Source organism: Trachypithecus francoisi, unplaced genomic scaffold, assembly GCF_009764315.1.
Source record: "Trachypithecus francoisi isolate TF-2019V2 unplaced genomic scaffold, Tfra_2.0 Contig01461, whole genome shotgun sequence".
Lineage (NCBI taxonomy): Eukaryota > Metazoa > Chordata > Mammalia > Primates > Cercopithecidae > Trachypithecus > Trachypithecus francoisi.
The window spans coordinates 6,838,490-6,864,142 of NW_022681433.1; positions in this window are offsets into that span (position 1 = coordinate 6,838,490).

Consider the following 25,653-nt stretch of genomic DNA (forward strand, 5'->3'; position numbering starts at 1 on the left):
GAGATAATTTATGAAAATCTTTTAACACAATGCTTGGCACAGAGAGACAAACAAAAGGTAGCACTGTGTGCTATTGAAATTTCTGTCTACAATGTGACATAATATTGTATTGTTTAGGACAACGGTGATCCAGATAATCATAAGTCCACCTACATAGTGATTGCTATGTGCCAGACACTTTACAAATAGAATTCTACTGAGTCTCAAAACTTTAGCTTGGTGACTATTATTCCCACTTTTTCAGTGAAAAAACAGAACGAGAAGGATTAAGAACTTGCATAAGGTCACACAGGTTGTAAATGAATGAACTGCAAATTTAACCCAAATCTTTCTGTCTTTAAAATGTATCCATTCTTTCTATATCCTGCCTTCCCAATAGGATTCTGGCCTACGGTCAAAAAACACAATGTTTAGTTAGCCTACATAATCTTATTTCACACAAATAAGCTGTTTCCATCAAATTTTTTGAAAATCTTGAAAACAGTATTTGTACCACTCCCCTACACAGACACACACACATACACACACACACACACACACACACACACACACACACACACTGCTACCTTCACAGTGGGCCCACAAGGGAACTTCTGATCCAGAGGGATCCAAAGCAATGCCCACACGTGCAAATTGTCTACACGGCAGCAAAGTCAGGAAACTGAAACTCAAGCATTCTGCAGCAACGCTGGTTTCTCCTAGTGTAATTAGAGTTTTGAGGAGGTAGGGATAAGCCCCAGAGAATTTTCATTCTGTATCAGTGAAGACCACAGTGACTAGTGCAATACTAGGAATGCAGCCCGGGGTCTCACTCCAAGAGCACGTATGCCGGTTGAAAGGTAATTGATTATTTTCTTGAGTTCATATTAGACTGTGCATTCCTTAATGCAAATTATTTTTGGCTGTGACTAGGGACTGGAAACACTTTTATGAAAAGTAAGAATCTTCTAAAGTCAGATTTGTCTCTTAGAAGGTTTGGAATGCTTTTTAAATTTTAAATCCAATCATCAGGGTGTTTCTGGGCATCTGCTTTTAGCATTTCAAGTTCCCTGAAAAGAAGAAAATTTCTCTCTTAAAAACATGTCAGAAAAATCAGTGGGGCTCCAAACCAACTTTCTCTGACTGCATCCTCTCTCAGAGGCCTGCCACAGAGGGCAGGATGCCTGAGCTGGTGTCATTTAATGCTTTTGAAAAGAGGCAACTAATTAATATACAGGTGAGATGAAATATTTAAATTATCCATTAACTCAAAGGAAGATACACTCTGAATATTAAAGTGATGGAGTTCCTGGAGTGACCAAATAAAGCCTCTATGATATGCCAGACACTCAACAGATAGAATTCTATTTAGTCTCTAAACACTTTAGCTTGGTGACTATTAGTCCCACCTTCTCAGTAGGGAAACAGAATGCAAAGGGTTAAGAATTTGCATAAGGTCACACAGTGTGTTAATGACTGAGCTGCAAATTTAACCCAAATCTGCCTTTAAAATGCATCTATTCTTTCTAAACCCTACCTTCCCAAATAGAATTCTGGCCCACAGACAAAAGCAAAACAAAACAAAAACACAATGTTTAGTTATTTAGTTAGCCTGTATAATCTTTGTTCACACAAATAAGCTGTTTCCATCAAGCTTTTTGAAAGTCTTGAAATTAGTATTTGTACCACTTACCTACACGCACACACACACATACACACACATACTGCTATCTTCACAGGGGGGCCACAAGGGAACTTCTCTGATCTAGAGGGTTCCAAAGCAATGTCCACATGTGCAAATTCTCTACACGGCAGCAAAGTCAGGAAATGCAAACTCAAAGTGCCAGGAGACAGTTTGACTCACAAAGAGGAAAATGAGGGTAAAAGGAAGAAGTCAGAGGGCAGCCTAGTCAGTCTAGATGTAAGCCATGCTACCCTGAAACTATACCAATTAGAGACCAGGATTGTAGTCTTTAATCATAAATATCCACAGCAACAATAATTATAATAATCACATGCCAGAAAAATTTACTCTGGAATACGAGCCACCTACAACAGCCATCCCTCCTCTCCCTATAGGAAGCCATTAAAAAATATTGGCCAGGGACAGAGCAGGCCTTTCTTTCCTTGTTAAGCACTTGGTCCACAGTGTCATGGATAAACAGAGTTCTGAAACATTGTCTTCTCCAGCCCGAAGGAGCTTCAGCTATAGTGGAGTGTTCACAAGTGAGGACTAGAAATGTTATAGACAATGTTTATGCCCTGCCCCCACCTGCCAATTCATATGCTGAAACCTAATTCTTAGTGTGATGGTATTTGGATGTGGGGCCTTTCAGAGGTGATGAGGTCATGAGGGTGGAGCCTTCATGATTGGGATTAGTGCCCCTATAAAAGAGACCTGAGAGAACCCCTCACCTTTTATGGCAATTGAAGACACAGTGAGAAGACGGCATCCATGAACCAGGAAGAAGGCCCTTCCTAGACACTAAATCTGTTGGCATCTTGATCTTGGATTTCCCACTCTCCAGAACTGTGAGCAACAAATGTTTGTTGTTTAAACCACCCAGTCTAAGGTATTGTGTTACAGCAGCCAGAATGGACTGAGACAAAAAGATAATTTCACACTGTAATATGTGGTAGAAACAGAAATCACAGTAGAGATGAAATGCCAAGAACGTGCATGCTGGTGTAACCTGAAGAAATGGGCCATGCTCTTCTTAGCCCTCACCCTTGTGTTGCTGAATTTGAGAGTGCCTCACTCATCTCTTGAAAATTCTTGGAGCTTGGCCGGGCGCGGTGGCTCACGCCTGTAATCCCAGCACTTTGGGAGGCCGAGGCGGGCGGATCACAAGGTCAGGAGATCGAGACCATGGTGAAACCCCGTCTCTACTAAAAATACAAAAAAAAATTAGCCGGGCGCGGTGGCGGGCGCCTGTAGTCCCAGCTACTCAGGAGGCTGAGGCAGGAGAATGGCGTGAACCTGGGAGGCGGAGCTTGCAGTGAGCCGAGATCGCGCCATTGCACTCCAGCCTGGGCGACAGAGCAAGACTCTGCCTCAAAAAAAAAAAAAAAAAAAAAAAGAAAATTCTTGGAGCTTTCAGATGTGGTCTCACTTTTAACCTGAAAAGCATGGGTCCTTCTTCTAAAAGACTTCCAGTCTCCCTTCTCACTCACCCACACTTCTTAAAAATCATACAAACCGGTGGCATTTATCCATTCCCATCAGGCTTTGTTTGCCTTCAGTGTTCCAGGACCCTTTCTAGGCACTGAGAACCCACTGAAGAATACAATAGTCCCCCTTATTCGGGGGCTAGTAGGGAGAGTTCCAAGACCCCTGGTAGATGCCTGAAACCAACGTGATAGTACCAAACCCTATATATGTGATTTTTCCTATACGTACATACCTATGATAAAGTTTAATTTTTAAATTACATAACACAAGTGATTATGGTATTATAACATATACTGGTATATGGTATATATGGTTATATGGTATTATAACAATATACTGTCATAAAAGTTATCACATACTGTGGCCATAATGTCTCTGGTTTGAGATGTGGCAGCAGAACTACCATGTATTTCTTTTTCCTTCTTCACAATTTCACAGATAGATTTGTTCTTAACACAGCTCTTAGCAACCTCAGCATATATTTTTTTTCTTTCCTTATGAAGTGAAGAGCTTTCACCCTTTCACTTAAAGAAAGCACTTTACAGCTGCTCTTTGGCACATCAAGTTGCCAGCATCACTACTCTTATGCTTCGGGACTCTTATTAAGTAAGATAAGGGTTACTTAAACACAAGCGCTATGATACTCGGACAGTCGATCTGATCATCAAGACAGCTACTAATGACTAGTGGGCAGGAGTGTCTACTGGTCTACTGGACAAAGTGAGGATGTCAGTTCACTTTGTCCAGTAGATGGAATGGGATGGCAAGAAATTTCATCCCATTACTCAGTATGGCGTGCAATTTAAAATTTATGAATTGTTTATTTCTGGAATTTTCTATTTAATATTTTTGGAGCATGGTTGACTGTGCATAACTGAAACCCTGGCAAAGAAGGCAGTATTGTAACTACTGGGAGGAGAGAAGAGAGAGAGGAGTAAACGTCAGTCCCATGAGAAACATGCAGACTGGAGGCACAGAGGAGGAGTCTTAACAGCCTTGGAAGCTCAAGAAGGCTTTCTGAAGGAAGTGACCCTAAACCAAGTCCTGAAAGCCTGCTAGGATGTTGTCAGTGGTGAGGATATGGGGAGTTCTTGGGTGGAAGACAAGGGCATTCCAGGCAGTAGCAACAGCGTGCTCCTTAAAGTAGAGAGTCCTACACAACGTTTACGTGGTACCACTATTATCCCAATGAATAGGCATCCACCATTCACATTTCCTATTTTATAATCAACTTATTTTTGTGAAGGAGGAAGTATTTATTCGTTTATTCAAAAAACATTTATGGGGCATGTAATATATGTTTGGCACTGTGCTAGGCACTGAAAAGAAAGAGAGATTTCTCTTTGGTTGGGACTGGTGGAAGAAATCATGTCTAAGTCAATAAATGAAAATCTTTTCAGTGATTTTAAATGAGCAAGAGAAATTTGAAAAGTGGAGTAAGATAAAAGGATTAGAGGTAAGGAGAGTTATTATTGGAAGGAAAGTGGGAGAATTTTCTAGGTGTAAGGTCTGGTGTGAAAACAGATATTGAAATAAGACAAGAAGGAGGAGACAGGAACAGAAGGGACCAAAAGATTTGCTTTCCTGGGATGTAAGGCAGAAGAGTCACAGATTATGTCGAAAGAGTTCTCTGTGTAATGAGAACATGATACAAAGGAGTCACATGTGGTTTTAAGGATGGCATAGAAACAAAATGTAAGAAAGTCCCAAGTTTCCTAAATTCAATTGAAAACCAAAAGACTTCCATCAGCATTTTGTGGCCATGTTATTTCATACTTCAAATTGAAATCCAAAGCATATTGAAGGCATAAATCTTGGGAACAACCCAGCACCTAGGCAGCTGTAACATTTCCTGAGATTTCTGTATCATAAGATAAAATGGCATGCCTAAGACACTGAGTTAAATGTCATACCCAGATTAGATGCTAGGTTTTTGTTCTTTAGCCACCAGACCATGCCTTTCCCCCACACAAATGGATTGTGCTTTTATCCCTATTGACTCATTGGACCAGATAGTCATCTCTTCTACAATATGGGAACTATTCTCAGAGAATTGTAGGATGAAATCTGGCCCCATAGAACAGCTCATGATGTTCTTTGGGGGAGCATAATGAACAGCATGGATTCACTTGCAGAGGTTCCAAGGGAAGAACTGAGAGATAAAAGATCCAACTGCAGATCTGCCGTGTATCCTTTTCCTCACGTTTATATTAAAGAGTGTTGATTAAACACACCAACTGCTTGGTAGGGCCAGGACAAGTCAACGGACCCCATGAAGTCCTTCCCTTCTGGATTTCCAGTCTATGCAGATGGCACTAACCTACTCAGGCAATAGAACAGATGAAAGATGAGAAAACTGCATTCGCATGAAGACATGAAGCTAAGACTGGGTGCTAGCGGCTAAACTCCTCGGCAACAGCTTTAACCATCTCTCTTTAATGTCCTAATGTCCCTGCTTGATCGTCACCTAAGCAGTTAACAGGCACCATATGTACAGCACTGATCCCCACAAAGGAAAGTGTCAGGATGTATTTCAGCCTGCTGGGAATATTCACTGCCTCAAGGTTGCACCTAGCCTGGAAATAGAGGTCAGCTTTCTGAGCTGTTTCAAACCCCACACCTCTAGTCATAACATCAACGGAGGTGCTCCCATTTAATCTGTGGTAGTCTCAGGCTTCAGGCTGCAGCTTTGCTTTAGTCTTTCCCTTCAAAACAAATACACAAGATGCTAATACGCAAGATGCTAAAACAAATACGCATCCGCTACTTAGCAAGAGACTCCCAGCCATGAGAGAAACAATTCAAGAAGAATGTGATGAGCCAGGCACAGTGGCGCAAGCCTGTAATCCCAGCAACCCCGGGGGGAACCAGGCGGGAGTCCTGGGAGTTCAAGACCAACACAGCGAGACTCTATCTCAAAATAAATAAATAAAGATAAATTTGTTTTTTTAAAAAAAGAACGTGATGGATTTCAAGGAAGAGAACGTTTTAGGGGGAAAATCTACATCAAATTTGCTCACATTTAACAGGGAGTTTAAAAAGGTTAGAATATTGGAATGTTGCAAAACACTGTGACACATAAGAACTAGAAACGAATCCTTCCCCCGTATTTGACTTTGGCCAGGGTTCCTCCCACCTCCACCCCGTGCCACCGAGGATTATGCATACCAGGGCTTGAGGCAACTAAATAAGAGGCCAAGCCCCAGCGGCAGGATGCTACCTTCACTGCCAAACCTCAGTGCACTTCCAGCCCTACCCGTGTCCCTCCTCTCTTCACCTTCCTCAGCCTGCACCTGGGAGCTCTTGAGAAGCTGGTAATGAGCCCATTAGAGGATTCATTTAAAGCATTAAACGCTATAACCTTACAGCTTGAAGCATCTGCGTAAACTCTTCACGGTACCATTTGACGCCTGGCTCCTAGAGGCAGCTCTGGTTGAGACTCATCTGGCAACTGGTCCTAGGATCTCCATACCCCAGCACATTCACCCCTTACATTCCGACTCCCCCAGCCTCAGGCCAATTTCCAGCTGGCTGCCTCCATGTAGTTTGTGAAAAGAAAGGATGGGAAACACAGACAAAGCAGGAATGAGAAGAGGAGAGGTGGAGAAGAGAAGAGAAGACAGAATACAGAACTCGAACATTCTTCAGGATGAGGAGAAGGTGGAGGAAAGGAATTTAAATAGTTGTTTAACTTCTTCTTTTGTACATCAAACACCTAATATAGAACAGAACATAGAGGAACAGATGTAGAGGAATAACGACTGTGAGGACAGTGAGGAGAAAAAGAATTTTAAATGATTTTTTTAAAAAGACTTCAATAAAGAGAATGAATCTGGATTTATAATTTAAATATTTAATTGTAAATGCTCAAAATGACACGAGGTTGGTAATATTAAATTTATTTTACTGAAAATAAACTGAGTCCCAGAGAGGTAATTTACCCAAAGTCTGATTCAGCAATTCCATTTCCAGGTTTCTATCCTACTGAAAGAAATACCTCTGCATGTGCAGAAAGCTGCATGGGCAGAAATGTTTTTTTCAACATTGTTATATCAGCACGTTCAAAACAAATGTTCATATGCAGGAAAGCGATTGGCATACTCTGGAAATAGCATAGAGCTATATATTTTTTAATGGAGCAAATCTATTTTCTAATGACTCAGAAAGTGCATCAAGATTAAGCAAAAAATTACTGAACAATATGTTTAATATGAATCTATTTATATACAGAAATCTTTTATGTATTTTTATCTGAATATATATTTACCTATATGTATACAAATGCTTATACAAGCTAGGTACTGACAACAACATTTCAATATAGAGGCAAAATTAAGATCTTCCTTTAACTATCTCTCTTATATCACCCCAAGTTCCCCGTTTTCTCCCAGAAGAAACTATTGCCTCTCTATATTTCCATGTCATTTCAAGTTTTTTCAATGTGAATATATTCATAATTCCTTGTATAATTTTTAAAACAAAGTTTGTTTTTCAAAACCATATGATGCTATGCAAATATAACATGCTGCTATAATATTACTTTTGCGCAGGAAACATCCGCTACTTAGCAAAAGCCTGGAAATAAATCGGCCTTACTTTTTTTCCCTTTTTCTTTGGTCAGCAATAATTAAGAAATTCCTAAGAGGCCTTTAGCAGAACAAATCGCCCTCCATGCTTAGTTCTGACTGATGGAGAGAGTTAGTATGCAGAATGGAGAGACGGGCAGAATTGCCAGGTCACCTGCAAGCAGTGTTTAACATCTGTAGGCAAAGTAAGGTCATCTTCTATGATATCATAGACAGCAGCTGGCCTGTCAGCACTAAAATTATATTTCATGCAAGTCAGTCTCTCCAGTCTAGACATAGGAAGGAACAGATAAGAGCAGGATCCTTAAGCAGCTTCTATATCCTGAGCTAAAATGAAATGACCATTAACAAGCAGAGCTGAAGAAATCCCAAAGGGACTCACAAAAGTCATTAGCAGAGCTAGTAAGGAGCAGTCTATCTGTGCATTAATAACATGAAGATAACCTGTGCCTGTGTGGATTTAATGGATTCCAAAATTCTGTCTCTCTTACGTTTCTCACTTGGTCCCACAACTCTGGCAAATACAGTAGGCCGGACAAGGTTTCCTTAGGTGAGGAAACTCAAACCCACAAAGGAAAGACAGCTGACTAAAGAAGCCAACCAGTGAAGGGGCTGGGCCTAGTCATGCCCCACGGGATTTCTGGGCATAGTTGCTATGTGTCCTGAGAAGCAGGGCCCCCTCCCCCCACCAATGTTAGGCAGGCATTAAATAAGCCAAAGGATCCCATTCCTGGCATGCTCGGTGACTTGCTGTATGTAGATCATTCTTTTCAGTTCTACTTGGGGTTCTTTCAGTAATACCCCCAGTGTTGACATCTACAAACAAGAATGATAAAATACTCATGCAATCACAGACATACATGCTGCTTCTACTTTCCTGTGGTGAGCTTGATAAATTTCTGTTTTTTCTACTGTGACATGCTCTTACATCTCATTCATATCCTCTCTCTCTCTCTCTCTCTCTCTCCCTCCCCCCCCCTCTCTCTCTCCCCCTCTCCCTTTCTCTCTTTCCCCCAGGTAATTGGTTTTAGTAAAAGTCTCCAAAACTTTATTTAGGGTAATTGTAATCTAAGAGTTTTCCTTCTTCAAAAGTACAATTTTGGGCTGGGCACAGTGGCTTATGCCTGTATTCCCAGCACTTTGGAAGGGGGAGGCAGGCAGATCAACTAAGGTCAGGAGTTCGAGACCAGCCTGGCCAACATAGTGAAACCCCATCTTTACTAAGAATACAAAAATTGGCCAGATGCCGTGGCACACACTTGTAGTCCCAGCTACTCAGGAGGCTGAGGCTGGAGGATCACTTAAACCCAGGAGGCGGAGCTTGCAGTGAGCAGAGACCCACCACTGCACTCCAGCCTGGGCGACAGAGTGAGACTCCATCTCAAAAATATATAATAATAATTTTAAAAAGTCCAATTTGGCCTCCATATGAAAGCACAGCTCTTGATAGAATACATGTACTCCTAAATTAATAAGTAAAGAACAACTAGAAAGACAGGCCAATGGCAGAATGCCCAAATTAACGTAAAATAAATGCAAGTGACTAAAGGAATTGAGGGCAGCCCAGGGAAGGAAAGCAAACCAAATCCACGTGGCTGAGAGCATGGGAACTGGCCTGCTTTCTGAAACTACCACGAGTTCTGTGGTCATAACAGGAGTAAAGGGTGAGGACGATTTTGTGCATGCAGTTGAGAACTTTTTTTTTTTCAGTGGTCTGTTCTCATTGTTTTCATCCAGAAAGACACTGACAATAAGATTTCCTGAGTGCCATGAAAGCACCCCTCTGACCGCTAGCAAGACTAATAAAGAAGAAAAGAGAGAGGAATCAAATAGATGCAATAAAAAATGATAAAGGGGATATCACCACCAACCCCAAAGAAATACAAACAACCATCAGAGAATACTATAAATGCCTCTACGCAAATCAACTAGAAAATCTAGAAGAAATGGATAATTTCCTGGACACTTACACTATCCCAAGACTAAACCAGGAAGAAGTTGAATCCCTGAATAGACCAATAGCAGGCTCTGAAATTGAGGCAACAATAGCCTACCCACGAAAAAAAGTCCAGGACCAGATGGATTCACAGCTGAATTCTACCAGAGGTACAAGGAGGAGCTGGTACCATTCCTTCTGAAACCATTCCAATCAATAGAAAAAGAGGGAATCCTCCCTAACTCTTTTTATGAGGCCAGCATCATCCTGATACCAAAGCCTGGCAGAGACACAACAAAAAAAAGAGAATTTTAGACCAATATCCCTGATGAACGTCGATGCAAAAATTCTCAATAAAATACTGGCAAACCGGATTCAGCAGCACATCAAAAAGCTTATCCACCATGATCAAGTGGGCTTCATCCCTGGGATGCAAGGCTGGTTCAACATTCGCAAATCAATAAACGTAATCCAGCATATAAACAGAACCAAAGACAAGAACCACACGATTATCTCAATAGATGCAGAAAAGGCTTTTGACAAAATTCAACAGCCCTTTATGCTAAAAACGCTCAATAAATTCGGTATTGATGGAACGTACCTCAAAATAATAAGAGCTATTTAGGACAAACCCACAGCTAATATCATACTGAATGGGCAAAAACTGGAAAAATTCCCTTTGAAAACTGGCACAAGACAGGGATGCCCTCTCTCACCACTCCTATTCGACATAGTGTTGGAAGTTCTGGCTAGGGCAATTAGGCAAGAGAAAGAAATCAAGGCTATCCAGTTAGGAAAAGAAGAAGTCAAATTGTCCCTGTTTGCAGATGACATGATTTGTATATTTAGAAAACCCCATCGTCTCAGCCCAAAATCTCCTTAAGCTGATAAGCAACTTCAGCAAAGTCTCAGGATACAAAATTAATGTGCAAAAATCACAAGCATTCTTATACACCAGTAACAGACAAGCAGAGAGCCAAATCAGGAATGAACTTCCATTCACAATTGCTTCAAAGAGAATAAAATACCTAGGAATCCAGCTTACAAGGGATGTCAAGGACCTCTTCAAGGAGAACTACAAACCACTGCTCAGTGAAATCAAAGAGGACACAAACAAATGGAAGAACATACCATGCTCATGGATAGGAAGAATCAATATCGTGAAAATGGCCATACTGCCCAAGGTTATGTATAGATTCAATGCCATCCCCATCAAGCTACCAATGAGTTTCTTCACAGAATTGGAAAAAACTGCTTTAAAGTTCATATGGAACCAAAAAAGAGCCCGCATTGCCAAGACAATCCTAAGTCAAAAGGACAAAGCTGGAGGCGTCACACTGAAGTCTACCTGACTTCAAACTATACTACAAGGCTACAGTAACCAAAACAGCATGGTACTGGTACCACAACAGAGAAATAGACCAATGGAACAGAACAGAGTCCTCAGAAATAATACCACACATCTACAGCCATCTGATCCTTGACAAACCTGAGAGAAACAAGAAATGGGGAAAGGATTCCCTATTTAATAAATGGTGCTGGGAAAATTGGCTAGCCATAAGTAGAAAGCTGAAACTGGATCCTTTCCTTACCCCTTATACGAAAATTAATTCAAGATGGATTAGAGACTTAAATGTTAGACCTAATACCATAAAAACCCTAGAAGAAAATCTAGGTAGTACCATTCAGGACATAGGCATGGGCAAGGACTTCATGTCTAAAACACCAAAAGCAACGGCAGCAAAAGCCAAAATTGACACATGGGATCTCATTAAACTAAAGAGCTTTTGCACAGCAAAAGAAACTACCATCAGAGTGAACAGGCAATCTACAGAATGGGAGAAAATTTTTGCAACCTACTCATCTGACAAAGGGCTAATATCCAGAATCTACAAAGAACTCAAACAAATATACAAGAAAAAAACAAACAGCCCCATCAAAAAGTGGGGAAAGGATATGAACAGACATTTCTCAAAAGAAGACATCCATACAGCCAACAGACACATGAAAAAATGCTCATCATCACTCGCCATCAGAGAAATGCAAATCAAAACCACAATGAGCTACCATCTCACACCAGTTAGAATGGCAATCATTAAGAAGTCAGGAAACAACAGGTGTTGGAGAGGATGTGGAGAAATAGGAACACTTTTACACTGTTGGTGGGATTGTAAACTAGTTCAACCATTATGGAAAACAGTATGGCGATTCCTCAAGGATCTAGAACTAGATGTACCATATGACCCAGCCATCCCACTACTGGGTATATACCCAAAGGATACAAATTACTCTACTACAAAGACACATGCACACGTATGTTTATTGCGGCACTATTCACAATAACAAAGACTTGGAATCAACCCAAATGTCCATCTGTGACAGACTGGATTAAGAAAATGTGGCACATATACACCATGGAATACTATGCAGCCATCAAAAAGGATGAGTTTGCATCCTTTGTAGGGACATGGATGCAGCTGGAAACCATCATTCTTAGCAAACTATCACAAGAAGAGAAAACCAAACACCGCATGTTCTCACTCATAGGTGGGAACTGAACAATGAGATCACTTGGACTCGGGAAGGGGAACATCACACACTGGGGCCTATCATGGGGAGGGGGGAGGAGGGAGGGATTGCACTGGGGAGTTATACATGATATAAACGTTATGCACATGTACCCTAGAACTTAAAGTATAATTAAAAAAAAAAAAAAAAGAAAGCACCCCTCTGAATACAGGAACAAACTCCCTTGTCCCATCTCTGCCTTCACCCTTATTTTCTAGTCACATGACCTTAGTAAAGTCACATACTTTTTTAAACCTCTTCTTAATCTGTACAATGGAGATCACCTGGCTGCATGCTTTGCCAACTCACAGAGCTGCTACAAAGATGCAGATGTCTTCTGCACAACACAAATGAAGGATTCTGATTCACATGAGAATTGCCCTGCAATTGAAAGATTAAATGAGTTTGATCAGGGTTAAACCCACAGAGCTAAGAGATAATCAGAGGTCATTAACGGAAGCTAAGGCTATTCAGGGAACAAAAACAGGGCAGGCCAGGGATATGGATCAACAGGACATTTCTCATTTAAAATTTTCACTTCCATTTATTCAGATAAAAGCAGTAATAATTATTAAAGCTATAAGTTATTGAAAGTCAAGCACTGCACAGGTGGTTTGTGGATATCACTTATAGGATGGAGCATGAGGTGGTAAACAATGCTGGTAAACAACATGTAGCTAATTTTATAACTGGTTATTTGTTCTTTCACTTAACACATATTTACCAAGTGCCAGACCTCTTCTAGGCTAGATTGGGATAAATACTATTAAAGAAATAAAGAGGTGACATAACAGTAATTTATAGGTTGTTTTGAGGGTAGAAAGGGCATTTGTAAATAAAAGTGGTCACAGAAGGCCACGTTGAGGGGGCAATATTTGAACTGAAAGCTCAAGAATAAAAATAAGCCTTTGCAGAGCTGCGAGAAGAGCATTTCAGGCAGGGAGGGCAGCAAATATGGAAGACCTGAGGCTTGGAAAGGGGTGGACACACTTTCACAAGAAGAAGCCCAGTGCGACTGGAACTTAGCTGGAGAATACAGTGTCTTGTAGGGCATGGTTCTGTGGACAATTCATAGATGCCATGAAAATTTAAACAGCTGTCTTGCTGTTTGAAAGAAGGAGATGTATCTTGTCCCATCATGAACAATGGGGACCTGGGGATTTGTTCACCCATCCGCAGAAAGGAGCGCTTGATGAATGTTCTTGGTTTGAGCACAGGACTCAACATTATCTGCTGTAGCCCACATTTATCGCTGTTAAAGCAGCCGATGTCCTGCACTTTTTGTACAGATTAAAATACCATCAACTGAAAGGAGAATGTAGATGATGTATCTTTCATCCAATGTTATAAAAGACTTGGGTGAGCCAGCTGGCCAATGAAATACTCGCTGTTTATCAAGGTGTTGCAGAAGTTGCCATTTTTACTTAATTAATAAGACGGGAGACTAATTAAATATAATTTTAAAAGATCTTCAGAGGTTTGCTGTGACAGCATCTAAAAAACCCTTGGAAATTAAATCAACGTATCAACAAATATTTAATTTGCTTCTACTATGCCAGGCACTGTGAAAAGTGCAAAGTAACAAAAGACAAAGCTCCTGTCCTCAAGGAATTTACAGCTTACCTCTGGGGAAAAATAGGTACTAACAGTAGAAACTTAACAAGAATATTTAATGAAATACAGTGTTCTGCTGTATATTTTAGACTGTGATAGGAGACCAGGAAAAGAAAGCCATTGTTCAACACTCATGTTAATTGCATAAGGTTTCATGCAGTTCAATGCTTGGTGTATAGAAGATAATAAATAAATGCTTTGTTGAATAAATAAGTGAGGTAGATTTGAGTTTTGATTTTTATTTCAAAGTTATGTATAAAATGAATTGGCAATGAGAAATGGGGATTCTTAAGGCAAGGGGGGGGCAACATGAACTCATGTGTGGATGGAAATAAATATGACACATAGACAGGTGATATGGAGGTAGGATGCTTGAAGGAATATCATACCCGTGACAGAGGACCTTGAACAGCAAATCGAAAATTTTGGACTTGATTAAAGAAGCAGTTTTAGATTCTTAAGAATGAGAGGAACATGAATAAAACAGTGTTTTAGGAAAATTACTCTGATAGTTGTATTCCAGGGAAAAGAGACAGAAGATTAAAGATCCAGTTAGAAATTATGTGAAACATTTTTGGAATAACACAGAGTATAAAAATAAATAAATCCATACATTCATAAAGTTACACATAAATTAAAGATGTTGCACAGTGCATATATGAGAATGCTAAGAGGAGGAACAATGAAGTTCCCAAAGTCTGTTATACATTTAGAAAGTCCAAGGTGTATTGCTAAGTCCAAAATGCTTCCTTGCTGTTGCCTGCACAGGCACAAGCCACACACATTCTGGCTTGAGGGCACTTCATTTACATTTGCTGTTACTTCTACCTGAAATGCACTTCCCCAAACTCACTCCCTCGCCCCCTTCAGTCCTCTGTTCAAATGGTACCTTCTCAGTGAGGCTTTCCAGATCACCCAATTTAAAATCACAGCCACCCTGGCACTCCCTACTCCTGCTCCCACTTCAACCTACTTCATAGGACTTATTACCATCGCACATTCCACATATTTTACTTATTTATTATACTTATTGACAATTTCCTTCAAGCAGAATAGAATCTCTGTGAAATGAGAGATTTTTGTCTGCTCTGCTCATTGTTTTATCTCCAGTGTCTGGAATGTAACAGATGATCAATTAATAGTTTATGGATGAACGAGTCAGTCTCAAACATGTCTAATTTTTCTAGTGGAGATATCAAAACATAGAACTGTTCCTTCCAGTAAACATGATTATATTAATAATACAAATCTATTACCAGTCTTATGGCACAGAGAAGTTATAAGATCTTCTATGGTCTAATATCCTTTTAATATTAGACAGCAGTCTAAGATTCAACACCATAAATCTGCAGACAAGTCTATCTTAATTGAAATGAATCAGGCATGCAAAACCTAATTGCATCCCTGACTGGGGATTAAGTGATTTAAAAAATAAAACAGAAGGTTTTTGGGGTTTTTTTGGTTATTTTTTCACTTTAAGTTGTCTGGGGCGAATAATCACTGTGAATGGGAAAATGCTCAGGGTCTCATTTATTAGTGTCAATTCTTGTTTGTTTGTTTTTCTTTTTGTTTTTGAGACGGAGCATCGCTCTGTGGCCCAGGCTGGAGTGCAGTGGCGTGATCTCGGCTCACTGCAACCTCCGTATCCCAGGTTCAAGCGATTCTCTTGCCTCAGCCTCCCAGGTAGCTGGGACTACAGGCACGCGCCACCATGCCTGGCTAATTTTTGTATTTTTTTGTAGAGACAGTGTTTCAACATGTTGACCAAGCTGGTCTCGAACTCCTGATCTCAGTTGATCTGCTCTCCTGGGCCTTCCAGAGTGCTACTAGTGTTGATTCTTAATGCCACATATGGAAAAGAGATGAGTTTTCATTTAAGAAACGTAAAATAAGGCAAGATTGTATCAACCTGGGAGTCAAGTGGCAATACCTACTTAGTGAATGCATGGAGGGCATTCAACCCAGAGTCATGAGAGAATAGTAACTAGACCCAGCCTACAGAGAGTTTGGAACCAGACTGCTGAAGTGAAAAGAAAGCCAGATTTATTCAAATTAATGCTCTCAGTCTAGCGGTGAGCCATGAAGAAAGACTAATGGGCTTCATCTGAGCAGGAAGCAGTCATTGTCAGGCATGGTCGCAAGAACACTCTCAAAACCACTGGGCAATTAAACAAGACCTAGGGAGCTGTCCAATATACCATCTCTCAGTATGTCTCATAAAACTAAATCACAGGCTGTTCCACTTCAGTTTACTTCCTCTCACCCCATAGACTGTCCTATTCAATATGGGAGCCCCTAGCCACACATGGCTGTTTAAGTTAGTTAAATTAAATTAAATTAAAATTTTAGTTCCAGACTTATGCTTCCAGCCAACACGGAATAACAGGAAAATGGATTTATCATCCCACTGAAACAAATAAAACATAGACAAAATATATAAAGCAATGGTTTTAAAGACATTGGACATCAGGCAATAAGGAACAGCAATCTCTGAAATATGCAACACAAAAAAGGGGAGCTTTATGATTGTTATAATTTACTGCCTTAAGAAAGTTTACAGGCTATGGAAAAGGGAGGGCAAACCTGGGAGGAAACTGATAGATACTCAGAGTCGAGCACATGAAGCTGAGTGTCCAGGTAAATGAAGATAGCTAGATTTTACAGGAATGAGTAATGGAGAGGAGGCAACAGCATGAAGATGAAGCCCTGGAGGTTTGCAGGGTTCTCCCTAAGGGACCAGTGGAAAGTTTTTAGCAGAGTAATGATCAGTGTTTACAAGTGAGGATACTACCCAAAGCCTAGGAAAGAACCATCCAAAAGAATTACAGAGAACAGTACCTGGTGCTCACACAAGACTCAGAATGGTATCTGTTCCCACTAGCTAACCTTGAAAACCTTCTGATTGATAAGTCACTGGATAAAGAGCACAGAAAGCCTTGCTAGGTCTTGTTTCAGTAATGTTAAATAATTGGCCCAAGATTGAACATTGCTTTGGTCGAGCATAGGAAATCTTTTTTTCTTTTTTTCATGTTGCTGCAAAGAACGTGATTTCATTCTTTTTTATGGTTGCATAGAATTCCATTACGTATATGTGTCACATTTTATTTTATTTTATTTTATTTTAAGTTCTAGGATACATGTGCACAATGTGCAGGTTTGTTACATAAGTATACATGTGTCATGTTTATGTGCTGCACCCATCAACTCGTCATTTACATTAGGTATATCTCCTAATAGCATAGTAAATCTTAAAATCTGAAGCTAAAAGAATAAAATTATTTTTAAGTAACTACAATGCATCCCAGAATAAAAGCTCATGAATATTTATAGGAATACAGAAATATCCAGCACCCAATAAGGTAAAATGAACAATTCTGGACTTCAGTAAAAAATTATTATGTGTGCAAAGAAGCAGCAAAATATGATTTATACTAAAGAGAAAAAACCAATCAAAATTGATCCCAAATTAACACGGATGTTAGGAATAATAAACAAGCACATTAAAATACATTATAACTGTATTCCATATGTTTAAAAAATTAAGTAAAAACATTAAAGAAATTTTAAAAACCCAAATTGAGCCATTAGAAAAGAACACTATGATGTGTGAGATGGAAAATGTACTGGATGAGATTAAGACAAGATTAGACATTGCCAAAGAAAAGATAGGAAGAGATAAAAAGAGAAACAATTGGAAATAAAACAGGAGAAAAAGGGGAATAGATCAAAGAACATAACATCAGTAAAGTGTAGAATAACTTCACATGGCCTAATATACATGTAATCGAAGTCTCTGATGCACAGGAGAAATCAAGGAAGATATAAAAAATGCTTAAAGAAATAATAGCTGAAAACATTCCAGGTTTGACAGAAACTATAAGCACATATGCAAAAGTTTCAAATACCTGTAAGCAAAGTAAACATGAAGAAAATTATACAAGGTAAATCATAATCAAATTGCTCAAAACCAGTGAAAAAGATTAAAAGAAAACAGAGAACAAAGACACATTACATACAGAGAAACAAAGACCAGATTGGGAGATTTTTTGTGTGTGAAACATTTCAAGTGAGAAGACAGTGAAACAACATCTTTAAAGTACTGAAAGAAAAAATAATGGCTGACACAGAATTCTATATCCAGCAAGATATTTTTTCAAAAAATAAAGGTAAAAGAAAGACTTCTTCAAACTTACAAAAGTTGAAGAATTCAACAGCACACACATGATTAGAAATATAAAGGGATTACATCAGTGTAGTATGGGAAGAAAGAAATATCAATAAATAATAAAATAAATGTAAAGGGAGGAAATGTGAAAGCAAGTCCTTCAGTTAAAAGGAAAATGATATCAGATAGAAATATAAGTCTACACGAAGGAATGAAGAGCACTAGAAATAGTAGCCACAGGAGTAAGTACATTTTCTGATTATTTAAATATCTTTAAATATAATTGATTTTCTAACTAAAAATAGTAATAAAGTAGTACGGTATTTATAATATATATTATATTATATATTAAAATGACATGTATAATAATTTTACATATATGTGATTTATAATGATCATATATGTAAAATGAATATGTGTAAAAACAACAATACAAAAGATGAGAGTAAAGAAAATATATTATTGTAAGTTTCTTTTACTGCTAACGGTAAGTCATATAATCGCACTTGAGGCTAGAATATGACAAGTGAACTATTGTACTATACATCATCAAACAGCTATAGCAATAACAAATTAACACTTATAAAATAACACAGAAGAGAAATGAAACAATAAAAAAAGAAAATTAATACAAAAGAAGAAAGAAAAAGAGAAAAAAGAAACAAAGAACAGATAGGACAAATAGAAAATAAATAGCAAGATGATACATGTACCTAACCAAATCAATAGCCACATTCAATGGAAATGGTATGAACATTCCAATTAAAATACCAATATTATGAGAATGTGTAAAAAAGTAAGACCCAATTATATACTGTCTACAAGAAAAACACTATAAATATAATAGAAAGACACAAATAGATTAAAAGAATGAAAAAAGCTGTATTACTCTAACACTAACCACAAGAAAATTAGAGCAGCTACATTAGCATAAGACAAAGCAGATTTCAGAACAAAAAATACTGTCAAAGATAAGGATGGTCATTTATAAAGATGTCAAAGATAAATAGGTCAATTCGTTGAGAGGACATAAAAATCCTCAATACTTATACACCTAATAACAGAGCTTTAAAGTACATGAACTGATAGAACTGCAAGGAGAACCAAAATTCATACTTATAGTTGGACATTTTTGTACTTCTGTCTCAATACTTTATAGAACAGACAGAAAATCAATAAGAATATCAAATATTGAAATAATATTGCAAACCAACTTTAAATATTGACATTTATAGAAAAAAAATCCCCCAATTCAACAGAATACACATTCTTCTCAAGTGCACACCAAATATTTATAAAGATAGTTCATATTCTGGGCTGTAACACAGCTCCAAATAAGTTTAAAGGGATTCAAGTTATATAAAGTATGTTTTTGACCACAGTGGAATTTTTAGAGACGAACAACAGAGAGAACTCTGGAAAATCCCCCAAATATTTGGAAACTAAATACTATGTTTTAAATAACCCATGGATTAAATATGAGATCAAAAGAGAAATTTAAAAATATTTGTAACTAAATGAAAACCAAGTTTAAACATATCAAAATTTGTGACATGCCACTTGTATAATACAGAATTTGACTGCCCTTTGTCCCTTGTTCCAGGGAAGAATAAGACATCCTTGTAATTTATTGAGTAATAGTAATGTCTCTGTTATTCATGAGCCTCTCAGATCACACCTAAAAATGTTCATCCTAAAAATGAGATGACTCAGGATTATAGGTATAGACCAACCAGAAAGACCAATTATATGATTAGAGTGGCGGGACTTTGAGCCAGCCTGACCACTCAGGAAGGGAGGGAAGCTGGAGATTGGCCAATTACTCAATCAATCATGCCTATGTAATGAAACCCCAATAAGAACTCTGGGCACTGAAGCTCAGTTCAGCATTTTGGTTATTGAGCATGTTGATGCAACAGGAGGACAATGCATCCTACTTCCATAGAAAGAGAACATGGATGCTCTGCATTCAGGATCCTGCTGAACTTTGCCCTATGTGGCTGACCCTAATTCTTTTCTGATAATACTGTAATCATAAATATGGTGCTTTCCTGAGTTCTATGAGTCATTCTAGCAACTTATCAAACCTAATGGGATCTTGGAATCTCTGAATCTGGTAAGAAGTGCAGATGGACTGGGACCCCATTTATAACTGGAAACAGAATTGATCATACTCTCATTCAACTGTGCCCTTGAGACTTTGGAGTCTAATGTTAACTCCAATAGTTAGTGTTAGCATTAAATTGCAGTACACCAGTTGGTATCGGAATTCCATTAAAACAACACTTAAGGAGATGTTTATATCACTAAATACCTATATTAGAAAACAAGAAAGGTCTCAAATTAATGTCCCTAGCTTCTGCCTTAAGAAACTGGAGAAATAAAAAAGCAGATTAAACTCAATGTAAGCAGAAGAAAAAAAAATCAGAGCAGAAATAAATAAAAACAGGCCAGGGGCAGTGGCTCATGCCTGTAATCCCAGCATTTTGAGAGGCCGAGGCAGGTGGATCAACTGAGGTCAGGAGTTTGAGACCAGTCTGAGCAACATGGTGAAACCCAGTGTCTACTAAAAAATACAAAACCTAGCTGGGCGTGGTGACAGGGGCCTGTAATTCCAGCCACTTCGGGGACTGAGGCAGGAGAATTGCGTGAACCTGGGAGATGGAGGTTGCAGTAAGCTGAGATCGCGCCATTGCACTCCAGCTTGAGTGATAGAGCAAGACTCCATCTCTAAATAAATAAATAAATAAAAGAAAAAATAAAAGAAAAAGAAACAAATAAAAACAATAAAACAAGAGAAAATCAATAAAACAGAAGCTGATTATTTCAGAAGATCAATAAAATTAATGAATAGCCAAAGTAATCAGGAAATAAAAAAAGAAGACAGACACAAATTACTAAGCTACGAATAAGAGAAGTGAACACACCACGGATTCTACGGATATTAAAAGAATAACAGAGAAATATTTTGCACAACTTTATGCCAGCAAATGACAAATTAGATGAAATGGGCAAATTCCCTGAAAGACAGAAACTTCTAAAATTCATTCAAGAAGAAACAGATAACTAAAATAGTCCTGTATTATTGAAGAAATCAAACTTATAGATTAAAACCTTTCCACAGAGAAAAGTTCAGGCCCAAATGTCTTCTCTGGTAAATTCCACCAAACCTTTAAGGAAGAAATAACATCAATTCTAAACAAATAATTTTTCAAAAATTGAAGAGGATTAATTAATTCCCAACTCATTCTATGAGACCAGGCCAGTATTACCCTGATACCAAAACCAGACAAAGACATTAAAAGAAAAAGGAAAAAACCCTTATAAAAATATATGCAAAAAATATAAACAAAATTTAGCAAATCAAATCCATTAGTACATTATGACCAAGTGAGGTTTATTTTAACCTTCAAAAAATAATGTCATTAATATACAACTTAACTAAAACAGAAAAGTTGTATGATAATTTCAATAGACATATATAAAACATTTGACAAAAATCCAACATCCATTCCTAATAATACTCTCATGAAATTAAGAACAGAAAGGATCTTCCTCATTCTTATAAAGGGCATCTGTGAAAAACCTACAACTAACATCACACTTACTGGAGAAACGCTGGACACTTCCCACCAAGAGCAGGAACAAAGATTCTACTTTCAGTACTTGCATTCAATATTGAACAAAGGTTCTAGTCATTGCAATAATACAAGAAAAGGCATCTGGATTGGAAAGGAAGAAACAAACATGTATTGATTTGCAGAAAACATGTAGAAAATCCAATAGGAAGTACAAGGACTTTTGCAGAATATATTATCAATTTACAAAAATCAGGCTTGGTGCGGTAGCTCATGCCTGTGATCCTAGCACTTTGGAAGGCTAAGGCAGGTGGGCTGCTTGAGTTTGGGACCAGCCTGGGCAACATAGTGAGACCTTGTCTCTACAAAAACTACAAAAATTAGCTGGGCGTGTATGCGCCTGTAGTCCCAGCTACTCAGGAAGCTGAGGTGGGAGATTGGCTTGAGCCCAGGAGGTGGAGGTTGCAGTGAGCTGAGATCATGCCACTGCACTCCAGCCTGTGTGACAGAGCCAGACATTGTCTCAAATAAATAAATAAATAAAAAATCAATTGTACTTCTGTATTTTAGCAATGAATAACCCAAAATTAAAATTAAAAATACAAATGCTTTTACAATTTCATCAAGGAATATTAGGGATAAATCTGAAAAAGATGTGAACCATATATTGAAAACTATAGAATATTACTAGCCAAACATAAGAAAGACCTAAATAAATGGAATGATACTCTCTATTCACGGGTCAGGAGGCTAAATGTTGGTAAGATGTGGTTCTCCTTCGATTAATATATAGAGTCAATACAATTACAATAAAAATCCTAGGGAGCTTTTTTAAAATAGAAATTGATAAACTTCATAAAATTCATGTAGAAATAAAGTCTACCTAGAATAACCAAATAACGTTGAAAAAGAAAAACAAAGTTGGAAGACTGGCATTACCTGATTTCAAGAATTATAAACCTACAGAAATAAAAACAACATGGGACTGGTGCAGTGGCTCACACCTGCAATCCCAGCACTTTGGGAGGCTGAGGCAGGTGGATCACCTGAGGTCAGGAGTTCAAGACCAGCCTGGCCAACATGGTAAAACCCCGTCTCTACTAAAAATACAAAAATAAGCCAGGCATGGTTGTAGGCACCTGTAATCCCAGCTATTCAGGAGGCTGAGGCAGGAGAATCACTTGAACCTGGGAGGTGGAGGTTACAGTAAGCCAAGATCATACCACTGCACTCTAGCCTGGGCAGCAGAGCGAGACTCCATCTAAAAAAAATCAAAAAACAAAACAAAACAAAAAACATGGTTTTCACAAGATGATAGACAAATAGATCAACAAGGAAGAATAAACAACCCAGAAATAAATCCATGCATATTTGGAAAACTGATTTTGACAAAGGTTCAAAGGCAATGTAATAGAGAAAGGACAGTCTTTTCAACAAATGATGCTGAGAAAATTTGATATCCAAATTAAAATTTTAAAAGAACTTGGATCTATATAATATACACAAAAATGAACACAAAGTGGGTCACTGACCTAAATGTTAAGTCCAAAACTTTAAAATAGCTACAAAAATACATAAGAGAAAATCTTTATGATCTCATGTTAGGCAAAGATTTCTTGGACACAACAATAACAGCATAATCCATTAAAAAGTTATAAATTGGACTTCTTCCAAATTAAAAATTTCTGTTCTTCAAAAGACACTGTTAAGAAATGAAAAGGCATGCAAGAAACTAGCATAAAATTGTTCAAAACAATATATCTTATAAAGAACTTGTATCCAGAATATATATTTTTAAAAACTCTCAAAAGTCAATAAGAAAACAAGTGGCCCAAAAATAATCAGCAGAAGATCCAAACAGACACTTCACCAAAGAAGACATACAAATGGCAAACAAGCTCTTAAAAAGGTGCTGAACATCATTATTCCTTAGAAAAATGTAAACTAAAACCACATAAGTCGCCATTACAAACCTATTAGAATGATTAAAAAGATTAAACACATCAACTGTGGCAAGAATGTGGAGGAACTAGAACTCTCATAAACTACAGACAGAAAACAGGTTGACAGTTCTTTGAAAGTTAGACATGCATTCACTACAAGACACCACCATTCCCATCCTAGGTTCTTACTAAAAAAAAAATGAGGCCGGGCGTGGTGGCTCAAGCCTGTAATCCCAGCACTTTGGGAGGCCGAGACGGGCGGATCACGAGGTCAGGAGATCGAGACCATCCTGGCTAATACGGTGAAACCCCGTCTCTACTAAAAACAAAAAAATACAAAAACTAGCCGGGCGAGATGGCGGGCGCCTGTAGTCCCAGCTACTCGGGAGGCTGAGGCAGGAGAATGGCGTAAACCCGGGAGGCGGAGCTTGCAGTGAGCTGAGATCCGGCCACTGCACTCCAGTCCGGGCAACAGAGCGAGACTCTGCCTCAAAAAAAAAAAACAAAAAAAAAAATGAATAGATCTGTCCATAAAAGAACTTGTACATGAATGTTCATGGCTTTATTTGTAATCGTCAAACACTGGAAAATGTCCAAGTATCCATCAACATGATGAATAGAAAAACTGTAGTATATCCATACAATGGAATACTGCTCTGCAATAAAAAGAAATGAACTATGAATATATTAAATATATGTTACAGCGTGAGTGAATCCGTAAATAATTTTGCTGTGTAAAAGAAGCCAGACAAGGCCGGGTGCAGTGGCTCACACCTGTAATTCCAGCACTTTGGGAGGCCGAGGCGGGTAGATCACCTGAGGTCGGGAATTTGACACTAGCCTGACCAACATGGAGAAACCCTGTCTCTAAGAAAAATACAAAATTAGCTGGGCATGGTGGCATATGCCTATAATCCCAACTACTTGGGAGACTGAGGCAGGAGAATTGCTTGAACCTGGGAGGCGGAGGTTGCAGTGAGTTGAGATCATGCCATTGCACTCCAGCCTGGGCAACAAGCATGAAACGCTGTCTGAGAAAAAAAGAAAAGAAAAGAAAACAAAACAAAACAAACAAACAAAAAAAGAGAAAAAAGGTTGTATACTACTTTATTATTTCATTTATATAAAATTCTAAAATATGCGAACCAATCCTTAGTGTCATTAAACAGATCAGTTGTTTCCCGAGGATGGAGGAGTGGGGTGGAAGGATTTAAAAAGGGTTATGAAGAAACTCTTCGGGGTGATGGCTGTGTTCATTATCTTAATTCACTGTTGTTTTCATGTGTGTATTTGTAGTCAAAATTTATCAAATTGTACATTTCAAATATGTACAACTTACTGTGCATCAATTATACTTCAATGAAACTTTTTAAAGTTAGTTTCTCAGCCACAATACCCACATTCAAGTGTTCAGTAGCTACATATGGCTAGTGCTTACCACAGTAGACATTTCTAAAGCAGAATATTTTAATAGTCACAAAAAGTGAAAATGGACAGTGGTGCCTTAGAGTCTTGGGAAGAGGCCTTCTGAGAATACACAGACTGGAGAAAGGTGAGGAAGGCACCCGAGAGGAGAAAAACCAATGCCTACAGATGGAGGGTTGTCCAGCTGTCAATCCCCTAATGCAGCTGAGTAACATGAGTTATAGCGAGTCAGCTTCAGGAGTTCTGGTTTCCTCTATCCTTTCTCAGAACCCACAGATAAGCATTTATAATGGATAACTCTTGGTTTTTCAGTGGCGGAAAGCACAGCTATTGCAACCACTGTGGAGCTAGAAAGAATGATTAGGTGAAGCTTAATCACTTCAGAGATTATAAAACCGATGCAGGAAGAAGATGGGGTCTTGAGATCTAAGAAAAGTATTAAGCTCCACAAATTGATAGGTCTTAGAAGATATAGCTTAACGCTGCTGCTATTAGCACTCTTTATGTCTACTGGCAGGAAAACATTTACACAATTTTCCTAGGAATAAAATTCCCAAGTTTCAAAGTACACATGCCAGGTGGCACTTAGCAACAAACTGACATGCTGAAAGAGTAGGAATAACTCTGCTTTTCGATGTATGAACTATTTTAATAATCCTGGATTTCTGAGCTGCATGCTTCTGGGGA